The 24,702-nt window shown below is 41.0% G+C and overlaps 1 protein-coding gene across 2 annotated transcripts in view; it reads right to left on the bottom strand.

Moving 5' to 3' along the window:
- PAK5 (p21 (RAC1) activated kinase 5) overlaps positions 1–24,702 on the bottom strand; it is a 277,050-nt gene that overhangs the window by 194,996 nt on the left and 57,352 nt on the right. The window contains exon 1 of one of the 2 annotated variants that reach the window (XM_066236922.1): positions 9,404–9,454. The exons of the other annotated variant lie outside the window; for it this stretch is intronic. The gene's annotated coding sequence lies outside the window, so the exon portion shown is untranslated. Of the gene's footprint in view, positions 1–9,403; positions 9,455–24,702 lie in introns of those variants that run through there. 2 annotated transcript variants of the gene reach the window in all.

The following is a 24,702-nucleotide window of genomic DNA, read 5'->3' as shown; positions in this document are numbered from 1 at the left end:
ATGTATTATAGAATTTTACACCTGAAACCTATATAATTATATTAACCAGTGTCATCCCCATTAATTCAATAAAAAAGTGAAATAAAAGGGAAAGATAATGCAGCTATTGAGCAGCCCTTCCAAATTACAAATATGCATAGCAATATGTTTCTAAACCATTCATCCAAAGTGACGATATAATTACTAATGTAGATACAAATCGTTACTAATGTATAGAGGACCTGTACCGGAAAAGGTCCTTTAGCATCTTCAAAACACCGGATGTCTCCTGTTCAAAACCTAGTTGTCATGACTCAAAACATTTTAAGCATAAACATGTTTAGATGTTATCCATCTAGGGAGAGGCTTTGCAATATACCACTTCCTCCTCCATTTCTCCCTCTCCCAATGTATTTCCCAAGGCCATCATTTAATTAACAATCTTAGAGCTTGCTACAATACAACTGCCTATGAAACGCCTGGCTTCTTCATTAGCTTGCTTCTCTCATCTCTTCCTATTAACAGCTGATACAAGGAAATCAAAAGCACCTGATACCCATTTTTCATGATGGAGAGATTTCATTTCTCTCTCAAGCATGAATAAAATTCAATTTCAGAGAGCTCTCTTCTTTTGGGAGATGAGGCTCTGAGTCCTGAAGCCTTTATCTGGCAAAGACCCCTTTCTATAAGTTTTTCTTTTTCTTTGCTTAAAAAAAAACTAATAGACACAGACAACAGGGTGGGGGTTACAGGAAGGGTTACAGGGGTGGGGGAGATGACGGAGGGTAGGAAGGATAGATGGTGATGAAGAGAGACTTCAATGGGGTGGTGAACACACAATGCAATATACAGATGATGATGATAAAGTTGTGCACCTGAAACCTGTATAATTTTATTAACCAATGTCGCCTCAGTAAATTCAATATACCTTTTTTTTTTATAAAAGTGACATACTCATACAGTTCTTTTGTAAATATCACAATATATGAAGCATCAGATGCATCTGCTTTTAAGTTTTTGGATCATCCTGATTCCATTTTCATAATAAAAGATCAATATTTACCATGTGTAACTGACTATATGACCATAAAAATATGGAAAATAAGCACATTTTAAGAAAATGGTCATAAGCATTCCTCAGTTTTGTTATCTAGTAAAAATTTTATGTAGGAGTCTGCTCTGCAGGAGATCAACAAACATTTATTAAGTGACTACTATATACAATGCTGTGCATAAGCAGACACTGTCTTTTACTTTATAAAGTGCACATTCTGGTGGAAGACATAGGCAATAAACCTGTAAATTAATAAACCAAACAGTATTATTAAGCCCTGGCCAGTTGGTTTAGTGGTAGAGCATCAGCCCAACATGTTGATGTCCCAGGTTCAATTCTGGGCCAGGGCATACAGGAGAGTGACCCCCTGCTTCTCACCTCTCCCCCTCTCCTTCTCTCTCTCTCTCTCTCTCTCTCACTCTCGTTCTTTCTCTCTATTCTTCTCCCACAGCCATGGCTCAATTGGTTCAAGTGCATCAGCTCTGGGCACTGAGGATAGCTCCATTAAGCCTCTGCCTCAGGCACTAAAAATAGCTCAGTTGCAAGCATGGCCCCAGATGGGCAGAGCATCAGCCCCAGACAGGGGATGCTGGGTGAATCCCGGTCCAGGCACATGAGGCAGTCTGTCTCTTTATCTCCCCTCCTCTACTTGGAAAAGAAGAAAAAAAAACACCAGTATTATTAAGGAAGTACACAAAGCAATGATAAGAAGGTAGAGTTGAACTTGACATAGGTAGTTATGGAAGAACCCTCTACAAGATGTGGTTGTATGTGAAGAAATAAATAATATGAAAAGTTGAAGAAAGAATATACCAAGGAGAGGGTCCAACAATTACAAAGTCCCTGAGACAAAGTGAACTTGAGAGGTTCTGGAACTTCATAGAAAGCAGGTAAGGCAGATGCTGGGCAGAAGTCAGATCACTGTGGGACATTTCAGGCATGGAAAAAGAGTATAGATTTATTCTAAGAATGAGTAGTGACAATTTAGAGTTAATTTCTATCATTAAAATATCACTATGCCTATTATGTAGGGAACAGATTAGAGATGACAAGGAATAGATTTAGGTAGATAAGTTAGGGAGTTGCTATAGCTGACCTGGTGACATAATGGCTTAGATTAGTGGTAGTGAGAACTAGATAAATTTTAAAAATATTTTAGCCACAGAGCAGATAAGAATTGCTGACAGATTCAACATAGGGAATCAGCTTATGGAGAACTGTAAAAATCACCACCAATCTTCCATACCTCCCTATACCCAAGCCCTTTTCAATGACCTTGCTGCTCCTCCCATCAGGAGGTGGAGTCTGTTTCCCCATCATCTGGCTTGAATCTATGACTTGTTTTGGCTAACTGAATGGGCTAGACATAACACTGAGCTAGTTCTGAGGTTGGGTTTCTAAAAGCCTTGTAGCTTTCACTCTCTCCGGAAATTCTGCCACCCACATGAGAACAGGCTGACTAGCCTTCTGGAATATGAGAAACCATATAAAAAGAGATCCAAGTCATCCCAACATCCCAGCAGAGGGTATCCTAGACCAGCCAAGCCAGCTGACCTCACACACACAAGAGCCAAACAGCTGAAAACAAGCTAGGTCTGCATGGCTTCCTGACAACAAACAGACCAATGAGCTAAATAAATGCTGGCTATTTAGAATCATTACGTTTTGAGGTACAGTGTGTTACACAGCAATAACCTACTGTTACAATGGGAAAGCAAAGAATCAAGTATGATGATTACACTGTATAATTTATAAAAGTGAAACACCCCACTCAAGAAAACTTGCCTTTGTTTTCTTATTCTATAGGTAGCCCTAAGGCCCTGGTTGGCAAACTGTGGCTCACGAGTCACATGTAGCTCTTTGGCCCCTTGAGTGTGGCCCTTCCACAAAATACCACATGCAGGCGGTACCTCAATAAGAAATATACCTACCTATATAGTTTAAGTTTAAAAAATTTGGCTCTCAAAAAAAATTTCAATCATTGTACTGTTGATATTTGGCTTTGTGGACTAATAAGTTTGCTGACCACTAGAGGGTAATACTTATAATAATCAGAGAAATGCCATATTATTTGAGCATAATGTATCATTGGAGGGCAGGTCTATATTGATGAATGACAGACAAGGCAATGTAAGGGATTGGCAAAAGTAGGTTTATATTTGTGGAGTTATTCTTTCATTTATTAATAATTTATTATTTATTTGTATTGCAACTGTAAACCTTGGGCCATAAGGTGCCCCTGGACAGGTCACTTAATGTCTCTGTACCAGTTTGCTCACCTACTAAAAGAACATACAGGACTGATGACCATACTAGATTTGCCACTTGCATAACCAAAAGAGGAAGGCCCTGAGTTTTTTAGGGTCCCCCTATCCTGGTCCACCTAGTATAATGCCTAGAAAACAGATATACTCACAGTCTGTCATCTTTTCCATCCATCAATAACTCATGTGGGATGCAACATAAAGTCATCAAGGAAAATTTCAAGTCAAATCTCAGAATATTGTCTCAGTTTAACCTTACCATAGATTCAAGTCAAATGGACCAAAAGGGACTTAGGAAAAGTTAGATTCTGACCAACTTTCCTGAAGGCAGAAAAAGTGGATGTGATAACAAAGTAGTCAAGTCATAATCTTAGGGGGTGCAGGGTAAGAGGGGGTACTCAACTATCAGCTGGCATGGGAGTGAGCACCTGATTTCATATCAGCCTTTGAATACCTTCTCTGTGTCACTTGAGTTCTAGCCACAGATGTTGCAGTCCCATCTCTGACGATGCTTCTCCAATGACTTTTCATTTTTGTGCTAGCAACTGTCATCACCAATATGTTATCTAAATTTTCTTAATGCTACATTTGGGTTTGTGCTCAGAGCAAGTAAGTGCTGCCCTGGTTCCCACCTACATAATCTGGACTACCACGGAAAAGGAAAGGGACATTTTTAAGTCTGCAATGAAGATATAACCGAGAGAAAAAATCAAAGAAGAGAGGGCAGCAGTTATGGCATTAGTGCTCAGGTACAGAAAGGTTTCTGATTGCTGGATTGATTGAATAGTTTATCGTTCTGATGTATTACATTTTCTATAAAAGTGAGAGCTTTGACACCAAGTAACCATCCTTCCTCATTTTAACCATGGCTTCTGAGAAATACAGAACTGTGAAGGCCTCCTCGCTCTAAAGCCTGAAACTCTCTTCTGTGAATTAGCATGTCTCTTGCCTGGACGCCAGCTGATCTGAGCTGAGGAGGAAGTGACTGCCCACGCTCTTGTTTGGAGCCCTTCTAATGCAATCTGATATTCAGAGGTTGCTTCTTTATTGTCAGGGGTAGTTTTGTTCTTAAAGCGATGTGATCCTCATGTTCAGCCTGATAGTGCTACAAGACTAACTCCTGGATAACTCAGGTTTCATGGTGGTAACCAAAGAAAATGTCAATGGAGACAAAGCTAGAGTAAGAACTGTGAGATCCGTATCATACAGAACATCTACAATGGGAAATGCTAATATTTAAGAAAGCAGTTGGGTATGGAGAAAGATCTCAGCCTCTACAATCAGACCAAAAAGTCTGAATTTTTATCAAATTATTTAATAATTTTGCCTTACTTTCTCTACATGTGAAATAAAACTTGAGAATATACCCCTTACAGAATATTGTAACAATAAATAATATAAGCATATCAAATAACTCAACCTCCATAACAAAGGTGAATCAATGAGAGAAATGTTCAAGGTCTCATGTAACACTGACACTACAAGTCAGTGGTCTCAGAGTTCATCTGGACAACGTCAGGGCTGCAAGTCCGCTTTCCTGTGATTTTTCTGGCTTTCCTCTCATTATCACAAAATGGCTACCACAGCCCCAAGCATCATGCTCTGACATGACTTCATTCAGAGCAGGAAGGAAAGGTGTTGGGGTTGTCCTTTATGCATGTCTGTTTTTAGAAGAAAGGTTAACACTTTCCCAGAAGACTTACCTTCCCAAAGACCTCCCCTCATGACCCACTGATCCGAATTAGGTCATGTGCCTATGCCCTATGTGCAAAGGGTGCTGGGAAAACTGACATCTGGCATTTTTTAGCGTCTTTAATGGTAGTCAGATTCTGCCACCAAGGAGGAAGTCTGGGAGACAAGTTAGTGAGGAGGCAACCAACAGTTTCTGCCACAGTAGAGTAGCTAAAGCAGTTACTGGAAAATAACTATTGGCATTAAGTTAACAAAATACTCAATAAACCTTTTGTTACAGTTCTGCCAACTTCTAAGTTCTTTTATCAACAATGCTATGTAGTCTCCACTTCCCATAAGTAAGAGTTTCCCAGGGTCCTTTGTGGGCATGACAACTCCTCTCAATCTTGTGTGGTCTTGGCAGAGTTAGTGCTTCCTTTGTGCTACTGAAATACAATGGACTAAATCTTTCTTCATACCTTCCTGGTACAGCCAGAGGGGGGCATGTACAGTAGGGAGGATCAACTTATACTTTTCAAGGACTCTGCATTTTGAGTGATGCAATGGCATTTACTGGTGGCCACAGCAGCAATAGCCTGCCTGCTGACAGTCTTGGTCCTACTGTGTGATGCTCACCATGTTCTCCATGTCACATCAGCCTCTAGCAGATATTCTCCAGATCTTTGTTCATGAGCCAGTGTACCTACTCACAGTTGCTCTAAGTTTTGGCTGAAAAAAGTTTACAGGTTACCCTTTTTCCAAAGAACTGCCCTCAACAGATAGGAACGCCCTCTCCAGGAGATGCCTGAGAGCAGTGATTTCCTAGAACCAACCCCTGCTAGCTCATAAGAGCTTCTTGTGAAGTTTCTTCCCAATTCCACATCTAGTCATTTCATACTGGAGGCTTGAAAGAGGCCATGATGGGAGTATGTACAACAGGGAATTGGCAAATGCTATAAACCTGGTAACCTCCTTCTCCAGCGAGCCACTGCAGTAGGACATCAGTAATGAGGAGGCTATCCTTCATCCAAAGGCAGCCCATACACAATGACTGACTGATACAAGAGCATAAAGGCCTGGCCCTTTGGGCCCTGGCTGGTTGGCTCAGCGGTAGAGCGTCGTCCTGGCGTACAGGGGACCCGGGTTCGATTCCCGGCCAGGGCACATAGGAGAAGCGCCATTTGCTTCTCCACCCCCCCCCCTTCCTCTCTGTCTCTCTCTTCCCCTCCCATAGCCAAGGCTCCATTGAAGCCAAGATGGCCCGGGCGCTGGGGATGGCTCCTTGGCCTCTGCCCCAGGTGGCAGAGCTATGCCCTGGAGGGGCAGAGCATCGCCCCCTGGTGGGCAGAGCATCGCCCCTGGTGGGCGTGCCGGGTAGATTCCAGTCGGGCGCATGCGGGAGTCTGTCTGACTGTCTCTCCCCATTTCCAGCTTCAGAAAAATACACACACACACACACACAAAAAGGCCTGGCCCTTTGTCTGAAGGTGGAACAACTCTCTGATGATATTTAAGCTGCAGAACTTACTATGGAATTAAGCTGAGGCTAAACTTCACCTGAAACCTTATTTTTGCTTGACTCTTCTCCTGCCCTATCCTGTACTCTCATTCCCTTACCACTTTCTTCAGGGAACATTCTCTCAGTAAGTCATCTGCACAAGAACTTCCATTTCAGGCTCTGCTTCTAGGGACCCCAACTAACCTAAGGGGTCCCTAAAATGCCCTTGGCTCCTGCCTGTTCACAAAGCCTGAAGCTCAAGACTTTTATCAATTCTCTTAGTCCCACGACGTTTCCAGTAACTTCCGTTTTGTTTAAGATAGCCAACAACAGTTTCTATGCTATTTGTATTGAAAAAATTAAGAACCCAGATATATAAAAAGACACTGAATAACCACCTTCATCTACTGAGAAACGGCTTAAGAAGTTTTAAGAAGTAATATATCCCAGAAAATTAAATCTGCGAAAACAAAATATATGATCTCAGAGACTGAATCAACTGACCCAATCTGATGTGGTAAAGATGCTTACAGAAGTAAATGTCATCTTTTCAATTACATTTACATTAGCATAATTCCAATAGCCAAATGAAATACCCATACCCATTAAAGGCAATTATTATGTAATAAAACACTCTATTATATTCAGCCAGTTAAATCCTACTGAAAGAATTTTCCCAGCACAAAATATTATAACTCCAGAAATACCCTGTGTATGCCATCTGCTTCAGTAAAAACTTTGCAAGTGCCTTTGCTTTAAGTTAACATTTTTTCTTTAATGTCTCAAGACTCAAAAGACAATTACGCTTTGAAAACATCAAGTCTGTAAATTATTAAATGCCTTCACATTTCACCCTTTGAATAAGACTACCTTCATTAATACAGAAATCAGAACCTTGTTCACATTAGTGATTCAAATAATTGCCTACTAGGGTTCAACTGAAAATATGGAAATGAAAAGTCTTTGACCTGCCTTCTTGGCAGCTACTTTTCAAAGGTCTTTAAAGTTTATGCCAGAAGATGGCACAGTGACTCACCCATGCATCTGACAGCCTGTGGGAAGTGTGAATGGTCCATAAATTAGGCACCCAGGGGTGCAAAATATGGCCACGCAAACATCCTTCTAACCAAACTTACTGTGACTCATTCTACAGTATGGGTAAATTCCAAAAAGTCCCCCATACACTAGTTCAAAGGAAGACTCTCAATCAAGGCTCTCCGTCATTAAAGGAACCCTGAGGTGAAAAGTTCTAAAAAATGAGAGATCCATTTTTTAAAAGAGAATTTTAAATAATCACTATCCAACTTACTTATTTTTACATATGGTATTGGAATTTTACACATGGCAGTTGAAGAAAGTAAGAGAAAGCTTGACCCAGTGTCAAAACATTTGCTAAATACTGTTTCTCCTACGGTGAACTATGGACTGTGGGTGACCATGATGTGTCCATGCAGGTTCATCTGTCACAACAAACGGACCACCTGGCAGGGGATGTTGATAATGGGGACACAGCGCAGGTGTGGGGGTATATATGACATCTCTGTCCCTTCCTCTTACATGTGCTGTGAACCTAAAACTGCTCCAAAAACAACAAACTCATTCAAAAAAAAATCTACTCTTCATGGAATTTACAATATTTATATGATGTTCTGTTTACTGTTGGACTTTTCTACCAAAATGTAAGCTCCATCAAGGCAGAGCCTTCGTCTCCTTCATGGAAAGGCCACAGTGCCTATAATCGTGTCTGGACCCCCCAAAAAAGTGTTCAATAAATATTTGGTGGGTGAAGAAAAAAGAAAAAGTATATAGCACAGTGACTATAGTTAATAATACTGTACTGTATGTTTTAAAATTGCTCAGAAAGTAGAGCTGAAAAGTTCTCATCACAAAGAAAAGATTGTAACTATGTATGATATATAAAAGTATCAAACCATTATGTATATACCTGAAACTAATCTTTATGTCAATTTCAAAAAGAAAGGGGAATGAGGACCTAATTGTACTAATAAAATCCTATTCTGATATACTAACAAAAGCAGCAGCAAATACATATGCAAAGACATCTAAACTATTAAAGTTTTCAAAACATCATAATCAAAATTCTTCTGTAAAAGAAGCAGCAGACATCATCTCCCAAGTTTTATGTCCTGAGAAATCAGAGGAACATAATATAATTGAGAAAAGAAACCATTGTTTGGGCCAAAATTTGATTCTACGTATTTGGTTCATTGACATACCAGTTGGAATTGATTGTTGGGACACAGGTCCCCAAATGCAGCAAACAGTAAGTCAAACACAGGGATATTCCTAGAACTGCACAGCCCAGTATGGTACCCCTCACCCCATGTGACTACTGAGTACTTAAAAAGTGGCTAGTTTGAAATGAGATGTGAGATGTGCTGTGAAATGTAAATGCACACCAGATTTCAAAGATTTGGGGCAAAAAAAAAGAACATATCTCATTAACAATTTTTTTTGAGGGGAGATAGTGAAATAGACTCCTGCATGTACTCCAGCCAGGATCTATCCCACAACCCTGTCTTGGGCTGATGCTCTTATACCAAGCTATTTTTAGTGCCTGAGGCTTATGCACTCAGACCAACCCAGCTATCCTTGGTGCCTGGGGCCACACTCAAACCAATCAAGCCACTGGCTGTGGGAGGAGAATGGGGAAAGAAGGGGGCAGGGGGGAAGGGTGGAGAGGTAGATGGTTGCTTCTCCTGTGTGCCCTGACCAGAAATCAAACCTGGACATCCATATGCCAGGCCGACACTCTATGCACTGAGCCACTGGCCAGGGCCTCGTTAATAAAACAATGTATACACTGTTTATATGCTGAAATGATAAAATTTTGCAAGTACTAGCTTCAAATAGTTATTATTAAAATTTCACAAGTCTTTACCTAATGTGGCTCCTTGAAAATTTAAAATGACATACACGAGTGCCTGAGCCGTGGTGGCGTAGTGGATAAAGTGTGGACTTGGAACGCTGAGGTCGCCGGTTCAAAACCCTGGACTTGCCTAGTCAAGGCACATATGCGAGTTGATGCTTCCTGCTCCTCCCCCTTCTCTCTCTCAGTCTCTTCTCTCTAAAATGAATAAATAAATCTTTAAAAAAAATAAATAAATAAAATGACACACATGAGTGACTCCCATGAATCTTCTCTGGACAGTGCTGCACTAAGGACGTCCTGTCTCTGTGTGGTGAGGGCTCCTTGCTGTGAACATCTGAACCTTTCCACCTACAGGCTACAAGAACACACTGGGCGCTTCTGCCCAGCAAGGCAGTAGTGTCAAATAGTTAATGATCCTGAAGGCAGCATTTAGCAAAGGCAGAAAGTGAGTTAAATAAATACACCAGCTTTCTCGCCTTTCATATGGGAAAATTCAGGAGCGTGCTCTGTAAGTTTCTATTCATAGAGTTCCCCACAGGACTGAGCACCAGTCACTCGTAAGAGCACCTCACTCAATAACAGACCCTTCATTGACTTCTCTCTGTCTTTTTTATTTTTTAAGATTTTATTTATTGATTTTAGAGAGAGGCTAGAGAGAGAAGGGGGGAGGAGTGGGAGCATCAACTTATAATAGGTGCTTCTGGTATGTGCCTTGACTGGGCAAGCCCAGGGTTTTGAACCAGTGACCTCAGTGTTCCGAGTTGTTGCTTTATCCACTGCGCCACCACATATCAGGCATCCTTCATTGACTTCTGTCCCTTCCCGGCCTCACTTCTACTTGCCCAGGGATCTCCAGGGCTTTACTTTCCCCAGGACTTACACTCTCAGTGGAGTCCTCTCTCGGGGTCTGACTCTGGGAGAACCCAAGTTAGGATAACTTAGAAAGCAAATCAAAAAACCTGCTAGACACATTTCATACCTTTTATCCTGTCAAGAAGTCTTATTTCAACTCTTCCTAAACTTAATTCCTTAAAGCTGAAATATCATAATATCTTTTGTGACTATTATACCTACTGTCCTACTTGATCCAAGACAGATGAAAATAAAATGGGTGACAAAAAAGGAAAACATAGAAGTGAAATTTAATCAAATCTATTACAGGGATTTTTCTTGTAGGTATTCTGTCAGATTCCACTGAACTCAGTCTTTTTTTTTTTTTTTTGTTCCAGAGACAGAGAGAGAGTCAGAGAGAGGGATAGATAGGGACAGACAGACAGGAACGAAGAGAGATGAGAAGCATCAATCATTAGTTTTTCGTTGCGACATCTTAGTTGTTCATTGATTGATTTCTTATATGTGCCTTGACCGTGGGGCTACAGCAGACCGAGTAACCCCTTGCTTGAGCCAGTGACCTTGGGTCCAAGGTGGTGGTGAGCTTTGCTCAAACCAGATGAGCCCGCGCTTAACCTGGGTCCTCTGCATCCCAGTCTGACGCTCTGTCCACTGCACCACCACCTGGTCAGGCTGAACTCAGTCTTTAACACAATTTTATAGCTCTGTTTTCTTCTTTAATTTTGTTTGGGAAGCTCTTTTAGAAAGACACCAGAGTTAAGAGATTCTGTGATTCAATGGGAGATTTTGACATATTTCAACATGGATTTGAATCCAATGCCTCACCATTTTCTTCCTCATAAAAACAGCCTGATTTGAAAAAACCCTGTAAATTAACAAAGGCACTAATGAACCAACCTGCCACATTCCAGGTCTTCCAAGAGCATTAACCCCCAATTTTACTGATTTCCTTCCTGCTGGTCTGTTTTTAAACTTTTACTTGAATTCCCTTCCTCTCCTCTCTAAATACCCAGGTAGTAATGACTAAAATAGTTCTCCAGATAAGATACATCTATGCTTTATTATCTTATAGTGCATAACCCATCCTAGTAGTTTAGGCACTAAAGCCTCACGGTGAAAAGAATGATCAAACACTGAACTCAGGTATCTACAAAAGTAAATATAGACATTTGCTGTTCTTGATATTTTAACAACAGGATTCTTGCAGGAGGAGGATTCTGCTTCAGAAGTTATGCTGCTCCTGGAAGCTCCTCCCTAATCTTTTGTGGACTGCAGGCTCTTTTATGTGCTCCTACAAAAGCAATGTAAGCAGCAGCTTTCCAGGACAATAGAGAACAATGTGCACAGGTGTCTTTTTGCTCATGAGGCAGCCTTAGCTTGGAATAAAGATGTTGCTAAGTCATTTATCACAAACCTGATGTTTAATGTTCTTCCTAGCCTTATGCTTTGTGGTGAACTCATTAATTTATTAACACAAACATAGAATCCTGTACTGTATAGCTCCCCAAGACTGGAGGCCAGCACAGTCATGTGGAAAAGAATAAGATCAGACACATAAATATTTCTCATCTACTGAAGACCAATAGATCTGTCTTCCTCCCCACAAGCCAAGTGTGTGCATCAACAATGACTCCTCCCTCCGATCCATGTTCACCTAGGTTAGCACAATTCCTACCTTCTTTAATCTCATGAGACTCTTGCTGGTGTGATCTGGCATGGAATGGTGACACCAACTGTCCCAGCTCCACTCCAGTGACCTCAGTGACCTCACATTGGTAGCTTAAAATTGGCCCCATGGAGACCCTGGCCGGTTGGCTCAGTGGTAGAGCGTCGGCCTGGCGTGCGGAAGTCCCGGGTTCAATTCCCGGCCAGGGCACACAGGAGAAGCACCCATCTGCTTCTCCACACCTCCCCCTCTCCTTCCTCTCTGTCTCCCTCTTCCCCTCCCGCAGCCAAGGCTCCATTGGAGCAAAAGATGGCCCGGGCGCTGGGGATGGCTCCTTGGCCTCTGCCCCAGGCGCTAGAGTGGCTCTGGTTGCAACAGAGTGACGCCCCGGAGGGGCAGAGCATCGCCCCCTGGTGGGCAGAGCGTCACCCCCTGGTGGGCGTGCCGGGTGGATCCCGGTCGGGCGCATGCGGGAGTCTGTCTGACTGTCTCTCCCGGTTTCCAGCTTCAGAAAAATACAAGAAAAAAAAAAAAAAAAATTTGCCCCATGGTGAGAGTAGTTACACCACAAAAACTGGCTAATGCTACAATTCAGGGCTTAGCACACGCAGAATTGGGGGGAACTAAAATGAACATAGCATCTTATTAAAACAAAATGTGTTCTATCCTGACATGAGAAACTCCTGCTCTGGTAAACATAAAAATGTCTCAGTTCAGTCCACCGGCACCCTTCTCCATAAATCGTCCAATCTATCTTTTCTTAGAGGCCATGCCTCAGGAAAAGGTAGGCAGCAAAGCCTTTGCCAACATGGAACCAGGTCCCAGGAATCAATATGGTTAGTTCTGTACCTGTTTTCCAAAAAGGACCAAACCCTTTGTGACTCCAGTCACAACCCAGTCCCTTGAGGAGTTACATGTGAATTTAATATTTGCTTAGCTCCTAAGAACTCTTAATGAAAAAGCAAGCAGGCATCCATTATAGAAAAAATTCAAATGAGAAAGAGTTCACTTATCACTGTCTCCTATAACAGACAAACCCGGGAAAAAAAAAATCTAAAGGGTACAGGAGTTATGCAAAATGCTGCACAATCTAGTTTGCCTCTTGATTTTATTATCTCTTTTCACCGTTCAACATCTGATAACAACACCCTGTCTTACGGAAATTATTTTGTAGCACATTCATGTTTTTAAGAACCTATTTCTATATCACATTTTAGACATAAGTGTGTTTACCATTTGCATTTTGGGAAACATTTTTTTTTTTTGGCAGGGTGAACAGATGATCATGATTATCTTTTTGGAGAAGTGTTTCAGTTACTTGTCTGATTGTCACCTCCCACCTATTAGAACTCTAAGATCGTTAGACTTCACCAAATTATCTGGGAGAACTTGTTAAAACACACATTCCTGGACCCAGCCCAAGAGAATCTGACTCAGTAGGTGGGACCCATGAATTAGCATCTTCTAGGTACAGATGATGCTACTGGATTGGGCACTGAATTTTGAGTGGCTTTTGTAAGTCCAGTAGTCACGGCCATCACAGCCAGGTACGTGCAGGTTCTCGTTAGATTCAGACAGATAGTAATGACACTGCAAAGCCAAAAATTGGTGGGCCGTTCCTTTATTTTAGCCTTGCAACCAGAGGGCAAGACACACACAGCAGGAAAACACTTCCCTTTCCATTCAGGACACCCAAAGCCACTGACTTTCTCCCGGTTTTCCTAGAATCAAAGGCCCCCACTAGTCTCCATCACCTCTAGTTCACCATCTGCCAACATGGCTTCTTACTCTGCAAAATTAGCTTCTCTTTTCTTCCCTTCCATCTTGGCTGCATTCTCTGCAAAAATGGCTTCCTTCTTCCTCTGTCATTCACAAACATTTCTTGGTGTGAAAACCCCTCCTCCAGCACATATTAGCATAACAATGGCCCTTCCCAAACAGGAAGGTAATTAGCAGTTTCACAGATCACATACCTGGGCAGTGGCCGTTTTTAACAATAAAAGAGAGCAGACGTAAAAAAAAATCACACTTTACAAACTTATTTGCCCAACAGCTTTGCTCTACACCAGGGGTCCTCAAACTTTTTACACAGGGGGCCAGTTCACTGTCCCTCAGACCATTGGAGGGCCACCACATACAGTGCTCCTCTCATTGACCACCAATGAAAGAAGTGCCCCTTCCAGAAATGCGGTGGGGACTGGATAAATGGCCTCAGGGGACCGCATGCAGCCCGCGGGCCATAGTTTGGGGACGCCTGCTCTACACAATGCTACACCTTGAGTATAGATGCTGTCCACTGTACAAGGTCCGGAAAAGAGGTGCTTCTAGTCCCATGCGTGGATGGTTTGTTAAGCCCACAGTAGTGCTGTCACAATATTTACTCAAACACAGCTGGGAATGACTCCCTGGTGACAGGAAGACATTGTTGTCTGGTGACAGAATGGTGTATCATTGGAAAGAGAATCTCATAAGACTCCAGGAGACTATTTTAAGCTCTAAATCTAAGGTGACAATTCAGGTGATAATATATAATCTCAACCATTTCATTCTCTATTCAACATCTGTCTATGAGTCTTTTAGTCAAATAAAAACTGTTAGGTAAATATACAGCTTCATATTGCAAAACGCTGCTACCCTACTGGGAGGTGTCCCCCTGCCCTCATTTTTTCCAGGGTTTGTACTAAAAGGTATTTAAATATCTGAAATTAAATCAAGCACCGTGGATGCCTTTCCACGTGGTTTCACTGAGTAGCTGCGGCAGCCAGCATTCCAGCAATGAGACACATTTACTGCAAATAATGATGGCTTTCTTTCCTTTTGTCTGTTTCAAAAAGTAGAACTAAAAAAAAAAAAAAAAGAAAGAAAGAAAGAAAAAGAAAAAAGAGAGAAGCTTAAATAGCTCATTCTAAAGATTTAGGGCAATTAAAAAAAAAAATCTTAAAATATTAGCATTTATTTTTCCATGCTACTCATCTAAAGTCTCAGTACTGAGAGTTGAATGATTAATTTGATCAAAACAGTCCATTCTGGGAACAACTCTCCCAAAATGGCTCGTTTTCAACTCTGAGCAAAACTATCCCACACAGATCTGTGGTTCTCCCATTCAGATTTGAACTCATAAAAGGCATACTAAGTGTCAACATTGCTTCTACAAACCCATCTACTGACTCCTGAAAGAATGGCCAGAAAATGTCCCATAAGTTCCCAGTGCAGAATTGCATGTTTTTGATGTTTTAAGAAAAAAACACATATTTGTCTGAATTCAGCTTCTTTTTGAAGTTCATCTGACACTGCTACTCCTCCCAATAAATTACAGGGCCTGTTCTAAAAAGACAGCTCATTCATTTAGTACTACAGATTATGCTAAGGAGTTTTCCTTACTGCATAAGCATATAAATACCACTAGTGTCATTCAAGAATTAGACAAAGATTCGCCACACCCCTCAAATTCAAGTAATACTAAGGCTGATCTGAACTGATAGAAATGCTTAAGAGGGAAATTATCTTTGGCTTCACTCCTCCTGATCTCATAATTTCTCATCATATTCCAGGCGTGATGCCATCCTAAACTAGCCCATATTAGATCCTTTCTGCTTGTGGGCAGGACTTTTCCCTTGTATCAGGTGCCTTCAAGGTAGGGTAGTGAGAGCTCAGAATTCTTCTTCTGGAAGTTCAATTCTGATCTGCTTACTAGACAAATATATGTATTAAACAACATAGAGAATTTGATCACAAGATAATTAATATTTTGCCAAAATATTCTTGAGTGGAGTTGTGAAACTGCAGAATAAGTGGAATGAACAGTATTTTCTTGACTTTTTATTAAAATATTTCAAAACTAAAAGGAAAGTTGCAAGAGCAGAAGATTCATGTCCATGTAATCTTCACGAACTTTCATCAAAGGCTAACATTCACTTTCTCTGTCTCTTTCTATATGTATATGTATACATAATTATGCAGATACTTACACATATATATGTATATAATACATGCATAGTAATTTTTAGAAATCATTTAAAATTTATTTGCAGATATGACATTTCACTCATAAGCATTCAGCGTATTTCTCAAAAGATCAAAACCATTCTACCACATGACTGCAATATACTGATTGCATATAATAAATTTAATATTGATACAATATTTTTTTCTAATATATTGTCTATAACAGGGGTCCCCAAACTTTTTACACAGGGGGCCAGTTCACTGTCCCTCAGACCGTTGGAGGGCCGAACTATAAAAAAAACTATGAACAAATCCCTATGCACACTGCACATATCTTATTTTAAAGTAAAAAAACAAAACGGGAACAAATACAATATTTAAAATAAAGAACAAGTAAATTTAAATCAACAAACTGACCAGTATTTCAATGGGAACTATGGGACTGCTTTTGGCTAATGAGATGGTCAATGTGCTCCTCTCACTGACCACCAATGAAAGAGGTGCCCCTTCTGGAAGTGCGGTGGGGGCCAGATAAATGGCCTGAGGGGGCCGCATGCGGCACGTGGGCCGTAGTTTGGGGATCCCTGGTCTGTAAGCAATGTCTCCAACTTGTCCCAATAATGTCCTTTATTAGCTTAAGGTCTTTTTCATGACCCAATAATGTACCACTTTACATTTAGTCATCATTATTCCTGAGACTCCTTTAATCTAGGACACTATATTGGCGTTCCATGACATTGACATTTTAAGAGCACAACTACATTTTTTTCAAGGATGATACTCAATTTTGTTGGCCCACTTTTTTTTCTAACAATTGCATTCAGATTTAACAGTTTTATCAGAAATACTGCATAGATGACATTACAGCCTTTCTCAAAGCATCTTATGAAGCACATGGTTTCACTTTGTCCCATTATTGGCAATGTTAAATTTAAAAAACACAATGTCTGCCAAATATTTCCATTTTATTGGTACCTTTTCCCTTTTGTAAATAATTATCTTCCAGTGATGCTTTTAAGACTGTGTAAATACCCTCTTGCCCAACAAACTTTAACCCAGGGGCTTAAGTATCCATTGAAGACTCTTAACCTAGATCAATCATGAGTGTGATGTTTGCAAAAGAAGCATTATGCTTAAAGCATCATATATACTGAAGGGAGAGTCCAATACAAAAGCTCATTGACTCATATACAGAAAAGTCTTGATTAGGTTTAATCCTATTCTTTCTCAATAAGATATTTTCTGAGAAAATGCATTACGAGTGGAAAATTCTTTGAGTAAAGGTGTCTGTTATTTTCCTAGAATAATTCAGATATATGCAAGGATGGAAATATAAAGAAATGAATTAAAATGAGACTTTTAAACATAACAAATGGCCCTGAGTAGATGGTTTCTGTGTCAGAAGGATCAGGTAACTAGTTCTGGCCAATGGCTGACCTGTGAGTGGAAGTGAGTCACTTCTGAGCTGAAGCTCCTACAAATCCATGCATAACCCTTTGCGTCAGCAGTGACCACGGAGGCTGGCTGTTGAAATGAGGAGTCAGAGCACAGAAGCAGCCTGGTCTGCTAAATCACTCCACTGAGAACAGCTGCTCAGGAGAGTTGCTTGAGCTGCAGTGGGCGTGGCATGAGTGAGAAATAAACTGTGTTGAGCTGCTGTAATTCAGGGTTATTCATTAATATAGCATAAATCTAGTTTAGCATAGCTACTAATCTCTAAAAGCCAATTTTTTATCAATAGTCAAAATTTGCCTGGCCTGTGGTGGCACAGTGGATAAAGCATCAACCTGGAATGCTGAGGTTGCCGGTTCGAGACCCTGGGCTTGCCTGGTCAGGGCACATGTGGAGGTTGATGCTTCCTGCTCCTTCCCTCTTCTGTCTGTCTCTCTCTCCTCTCAAAAATGAATAAATAAAATCTTTAAAAAAATAGATTGGGTCAGAATGGTGGCTTATTAGCTTATCCATGGTAATAACTCAAGAATTGATGCAGAAACTCTGATTGTATACAGAACAACCCTGTTGACCCTTTCCCCATCCTCTTCTTTTCTGGCAGACCCAAACTTCAACTATAAAGGGGAAAAATGAGAGCAAGTGGTATGCTGGAGACACTAGTACTAGTTTAGGAGAGCAGCTTTGTTAGCTGGTCCCTTAAATTTGCCATGGTGGGGGTATTTACACCAGGGTCAGTGGCAGATGCTATAAGTAAGCCCTACTTCTGAATCCTCGTGAAGAAGTTGATTGTTTAATGGCACATCACTGGCTATTTTCTTTCCCAGGTCTTGCTGAGAATAGGAGATGGGCATATGACTCAAAATTGGCCAATAAGACTTGAAAGAATTTGGATACAGAATGTCAAATAAAAACTTCTCTCCCTATTAAAAATAAAACTCTATACAGGGGTGGGCAAAAGTAGGTTTACAGTTGTGAGTACATGAAAAAGGGTTTATTCTTTTATTATGTATTTTTGATTGATTTTTAGTGAGAGAGAAAGGAAGAGGGAGGGAAAGAGAAACATTGATTTGTACAAGAATCATTAGTTCAGCGGTTCTCAACCTGTGGGTTGCGACCCTGGCGGGGGTTGAACGACCAAAACACAGGGGTCGCCTAAAGCCATCGGAAAATACATATTTATTATACAGGTTGAGAACCGCTGCATTAGTTGATTCTTATATGTACCCTGACCAGGAATCCAACCAGCAACTTTGGTGCGTCTGGATGACATTCTAACCAACTGAGTTGTCCAGCCAAGGTATCTTGTATTTTCATTCATTATTGTGTTATTTATTTGTATTATAACTGTAGGCTTACTTTTGCCTACCCCTCTTTATCCAAAAGAAATGCAGGTATACAATCATTAAAAGATATGTACTAGAATAATCACTGCAGCACTATTCACTGTAGCCCCAAACTGGCTCCTATTCAAATGCTCATCAATAGTAGGATGAACAGTAGAATACTATAAAGCAATGAAAATAAGTTACAACTACACACACAACATTTTGGCTGCTAATCTCACAAACATAATGAAAGAAGCCACATAAGACAGTACATAATGTAGGATGTGGTTCCATTTAAAGTTCAAAACAGGAAAAATTAATCTATGATATCAGAAGTTTAAATTAAAGCACTAGTGACACTTAGAAAAAGTAGTTATGAAAAAGAGGATGACTAAGAGACTGATTGGCATCAATTACATTCTGGTTCTTGATCTGGCTGCTAGAGGTCAAATGCATCCCCTTTGTGAAAACATAACAAGCTGAATAGTTAGGATATGCACACTATTCTGTGTGTATTGTTAAAATTTTTTAAGAGAGAAAGATGAGAAAGAGAAGAGACTGATGGCTTTTCCTTCCTACATTAAGACACAGGTATGTCAGAACCAGGGCAGCAATCTTAATCTACACCAGGGGTCCCCAAACTTTTTACACAGGGTGCTAGTTCACTGTCTCTCAGACTGTTGGAGGGCCGGACTATAAAAAAAAACAAACTATGAACAAATCCCTATGCACACTGCACATATTTTAAAGTAAAACAAAACGAATGCCGTGCTTTGCACTGCCACCACATACAGTACTACAGGATGCATCCGCATCCTGTGCTCCTCTCACTGACCACCAATGAAAGAGGTGCCCCTTCCAGAAGTGCGGTGGGAGCCAGATAAATGGCCTCAGGGGGCCACATGCGGCCCGCGGGCCGTAGTTTGGGGACCCCTGATCTACACCCTAAAGGTAGCAGAACGGAATCCCTGAAGACAGGGTTAAACCACTGCAAAGTCTTGAAAACCCTTCCTGATCTCCTGTTTTGGAAATAATAAATCTTATTTTTGTTTGGCCAGGGGTAGTTGTGTCATCCATATTATTCATTCTGACTTTACATGGCAGTGTCCTTTGGTATTACACGAAAAGAAAATGAACTGTTAGGATCGCAAAGCAGAATGATTAACGTATTTAGGCAAGTAATTTTCAATAGTGCATCAAGTAATCACCAAAGCCATCCATTTGGGCTGCTCTAACAAAATACCACAGACTTGGCAGCTTATCAACAACAGAAACATCTTGCTCATAGTGCTGGAGGTTGGGAAGCCCGACATCAAGGTGCCACAGCATGGTCACACTTTGGTGAGGGTCCTCTTCCTGGTTTATAAAGTGGTACCTTCTCAATGTGTCCTCACAAGGAGGAAAGGACAAGGAATCTCCCTGGAGTCTCCTTTCTAAAGGCACTATCCCCATTCATGGGGACTTGACCCTCAAGATTTAAGCACCTTTCAAAGACCCTACCTACTAATAGCATCACCTGGAGTGGTTAGGATTTCAACATAGGAAGTTCAGGAGGAACACAAAACTCAGACTATAGCAAAAATTATCCTGACTACTTTATTTATTAAAGGAGTCCCCTAAGGCGCATGCACCTGTCTGCTCAAACACAGCCTCCTCAGTCACAGAATTTACGTGTTTTTCTGTCATAACAGAATTTCCTCACCCTCGTTACCTGTTTCCTTCCCGTTGTCCTCCTTGTCTCTAGCACACCTATACCTGTGCAATTAAACTGTCTATATGTTATTCTTTTAGAATATAAGCTCTACAGCCTGACCAGGTAGTGGCATAGTGGATAGAGCATCAGACTGGGATGTGGAGGACCCAGGTTTGAGACCCTGAGGTCGTCAGCTTGAGAGTGGGCTCATCTAGTTTGAGCAAAGCTCACCAGCTTGGACCCCATGTTGCTGGCTTGAGCAAGAGGTTACTTGGTCTGCTATAGCCCCATGGTCAAGGCACATATGAGAAAGCAATCAATGAACAACTAAAGTGCCATAACGAAAAACTGATAATTGATGCTTCTCATCTCTCTCCATTCCTGTCAGTCTGTCCCTATCTATCCCTCTCTCTGACTCTCTCTCTGTCTCTGTTAAAAAAAAAAAAAAAAGAAGAATAAGAATGTAAGCTCTACATAAAAATAAACATAAGAGTAGAGGGACCTTTTTCATCTTGTTTAATGTGGTCCCTCTAGTGTCTAAAATTGGGCCAGGCAAAGTGTGTGTAATCAATAAATGCTTTCTAAATAAATGAATAAAAGATAAATGCATATTTCCAGGCAATATTCAAGCATTCCCCTGAGTACCGGATGGTTAGTTTGGAATTTCCCTGTTCTCTGGTCCTTTAGCCACATCCATGCTTCCCTCACTTCTTGTCAGGCCTGGGTATGAGGCAGGTCTTGTGGGGTTTGGGGCTTTGTCCTGTCCTACTTATACTTGAGACTCAAGGGGGTGTCTTGTCACCTAGTTTTGTTCTTAACATGTCCATGGGTTTTCAGTCTTGCTAGCTAATTGTACTGTTTCTGAGATTGGATTTTAAAAGCAAATAAACTAAGCTTCTCAAATTGCTGACATCTACTCAGAATTCCCTCTAACTGCAATTTTTAAACGTTTTCAAAATAACCCGATGACAAGCATCCCTCTTAACACAGTATGAAAGCAGAGCTACAACTTATTATGCCTGAACTTCTGACTCATCAGAAGCACAGCACAGTAAATCCAGCCCAATTAACATTCAGTAGATAAGTAACAATACAGGCATCTGGGGCACGATGACCCACGGCATAAACAAATTGACATTGAAGCAGGACACATTTCCAAGTGTATGGTGACAAAGCGCTCCTCTCTCATCATCACTAGAGTGAATATTATCTGCAAAGTCTGCTCGTGGACTAAAACACGCCATCAAAATGCCAGGCAGAGGTTCTGATGGCTCCTTTATATTCCTGCCAGCCTGCCTAATACACAGGGGTCCCTGTGACATGCTCTACCCCATAGCAATCAGTACTAAAAATACTTCTTTGCCGCAGGGTGAAGACTTTGACATCATTTATCAGATTTGGCTATAGCTTTCCTCCCTCCTTTTTTACTTCCAATGAGGCCCTAAGCTCTTCCCCTTAAAATTGAATCTGACAATTGCAAACCAAAGTGATCTAAAAGAACAAATGGTCTCCGAGCTTTCCTTCAAGCCCGGTTAGACAGACTTAATGTTCCTTTCGCTCAGCTAGGAAGAACACATCTAAGGTGCAGAGCAAATTGAAATGCATCACACAAAGGTGATGAAATGGAACGGCTTCCCCTTTTCTCTAAATATTTGGCTTTTTTCCTCTGCTTTTCATCTGTTTCAAACCACCAATCAGCCATTTCCCATGAGCTATATCTTTTGGCATTGAGATAAAATATTTCAGGAGGAAGAAGCTCTTTAAAAACTAAATGTGGTACGAAGAAATCAGTAGTAGCTAGTGGAGGAAGGCAGAACCAGAAGATTGTGGAATGATGTGATCCTGCAGAAATGTATGCGTAATTCTACTGAGGGATTTTACTCCACAGGGGAGTAGAAAAATGGGGTGATAGGCAGAGGGTCCTGAAGTCCCAAGAATTTTCATTTCTTTTCTTTTTCTTTTTTAGCAAGAGAGAGAGAGAGAAAGAGAGAGAGAGAGAGAGACAGGAAGGGAGAGAGATGAGAACCATCAACTTGTTGTGGCACTTTAGTTGATCATTGACTGCTTTCTCATATGTGCCTTGACCAGAGGACTCCAGCTGAGCCAGTGAACCCTTGCTCAGGTCAGTGACCTTGGGCTTCAAGCCAACAACCATGGGGTCATGTCTATGATCCCACACGCAAGCTGGTGACCCTTCTCTCAACTGGATGAGCCTGTGCTCAAGCCGGTGACCTCAGGGCTTCAAACCTAGTTCCTTAGCATACAAGGTCAACGTCCACTGCGCCACCACCTGGTCAGGCAAAAATTTCTTTTTTAGATGAAAAAAACCCCAATAAGTACATATGTGTGTGATGTGGAAAGGTACTGATGCTCCAGGAAGGAGGGGTGAGTTACTAGAGCTTACAAGAAGTAGGGCTGACACCATGACCTGGGAGGAGCATAGACAGCGTATCCCGAGAAAAAGGAACAGAGGCCAAGCGCTCAGATGCAGATATTGGTCAGCAGTGTGATGACGAGGAGCACTGGGCCATTCTATTCTATGTTGCCTCATTTTTCTTCATGAAACAAGAAGCGAGAATGTCAGCTACAAGTTGGAATGAGAGTGAAGAGGGGAAAAGACATGAAATGGTTACCTCAGAGAACAGAAAACCTGATGGACTCGGGAAATATAATCAGACTCCAGCAGCTCTTGGACCCGAGTGGTTTGTGATCAGGAATATAAAGTGCAACCAGCTAGCACAACGGTATATTTTTCTCCAGCTGTGTTTTGCTGGGCACGTGCAGGCAACAAGTGAGTTGAATGCAATCAGAGTTATACTTTGCCCAGCGAATAGAAAGAAGAAAGAGACCACATGTGCAAAGTACAGGCAAGAGAATAATTCTAATTATGGAGACTAGAATCTAAGCTGAAACAGAGGGCAAAGGAGAACATGAAGGGGGTGAGAGACAGTGAAAAGGGGGCAGGGTCCATGGCTGTCAGGCCACAGCGGAGCTGAAAAATTGTGGAAGGTGAGGTCCTCCAGAGAACAAGAGCCCTTGAGAAGCCATCCTCATTGCCAGACAGGGCTCGCATATTAGCATAAATGTAAAGCAAGTTGTCAAGGATAAATAGCAGAAATTGTCCCCTATTATTTAGGGCTGCCATGGGAACAGACAACTCAGATTACAGCTGTCTTCAGGGAAAGACAAAACTGTCCGGTATGAAAAAGATTAGAAAAATATTAGAAAAGGACAGAGGAGAGCTCCTAGGTACAAACACATACCGAGGACACCGTTTTCCTCTATGAGATTGCAGGTACAAGGAAGTAAGAGATCTACAAGAAGGAACAGACATTCTTGAAACAAGATTCCTTATGGCAGTCAAAGCATGACCCACATTTCAGAGCCTTCCCGTCTCCTTTAAGACTCAAACACCCAAAGAGAGTTATTGTTGGAAAGCTTCTTAGAATTGTTCCAGCCAAACCCATTTTGCAGATGAGTAACAAAACCCAAAGAGCAGGGAGGGTCTGCCGAAAAGCCGCACAGACATAATGCAAACATCGTGACTCACTTTTTCACAAGGGAAGATTACCTTTACGTCAACTGAACCAAATGATATGGACATTTTATAGGTCAAAGTGGCTGGACATTGTGCTTCATGTTGTTCAACCTCTTGTACTCCTGGGCTGTTTCCACCAGAGCAGAGGGTCAAGACTGAGCAGATATCAATGATCTTTTTTCTTAAGAAATTATTACTCACTTATTCTTCACTAACTCTGTATTTTATCAAGAAAATGTTTGCAGGAAGCTATGTGAAGTTAATGGTAAAGAATATACCAAAACTAAAGTTAAATTTTACCTGAGTAAGAAAATAACTTTTTTAAATATTTGAAAGGTAACATCACATCTTAATGAAGTAGGAAAAGAAAAACAAAGGCAACCCAAAATCAGCAGAGGAAAGGAAATAATAAAAATTAGAGCAAAAATAAATGAAATAGAGAACAGAAAAACAATAGAAAAAATTAATACAACAAAGAGCTGGTTCTTTGAAAAGATCAATAAAATTGACAAACCCTTGGCTAGACTCACTAAGGAAAAAAAGAGAAAGGACTTATATAAACAAAATTCAAAATGAAAGAGGAGAAATTATCATAGATATCCCATATATACAAAGGATCATAGTAGAATACTAAGAAAAATTATATGCCACCAAATTCAACAACCTAGATAAAACAGATAAATTCCTAGAACTATACAATCTTCCTAGACTGAGTCACAAAAAAGTGGAAAACCTAAATAGACCCATAAGCAAGGAGGAAATAGAAACAATTATCAAGAACCTCCTCAAAAATAAAAGTTCAGGATCAGATGGCTACACGAGTGAATTCTACCAAACATCCATTGAAGATTTGGTTCCTATCCTTCTCAAAG

Source organism: Saccopteryx bilineata, chromosome 6 (genome assembly GCF_036850765.1).
Source record: "Saccopteryx bilineata isolate mSacBil1 chromosome 6, mSacBil1_pri_phased_curated, whole genome shotgun sequence".
Lineage (NCBI taxonomy): Eukaryota > Metazoa > Chordata > Mammalia > Chiroptera > Emballonuridae > Saccopteryx > Saccopteryx bilineata.
Note: the sequence above shows the minus strand (reverse complement) of the source record. Positions and strands in the feature narration are given on the sequence as shown.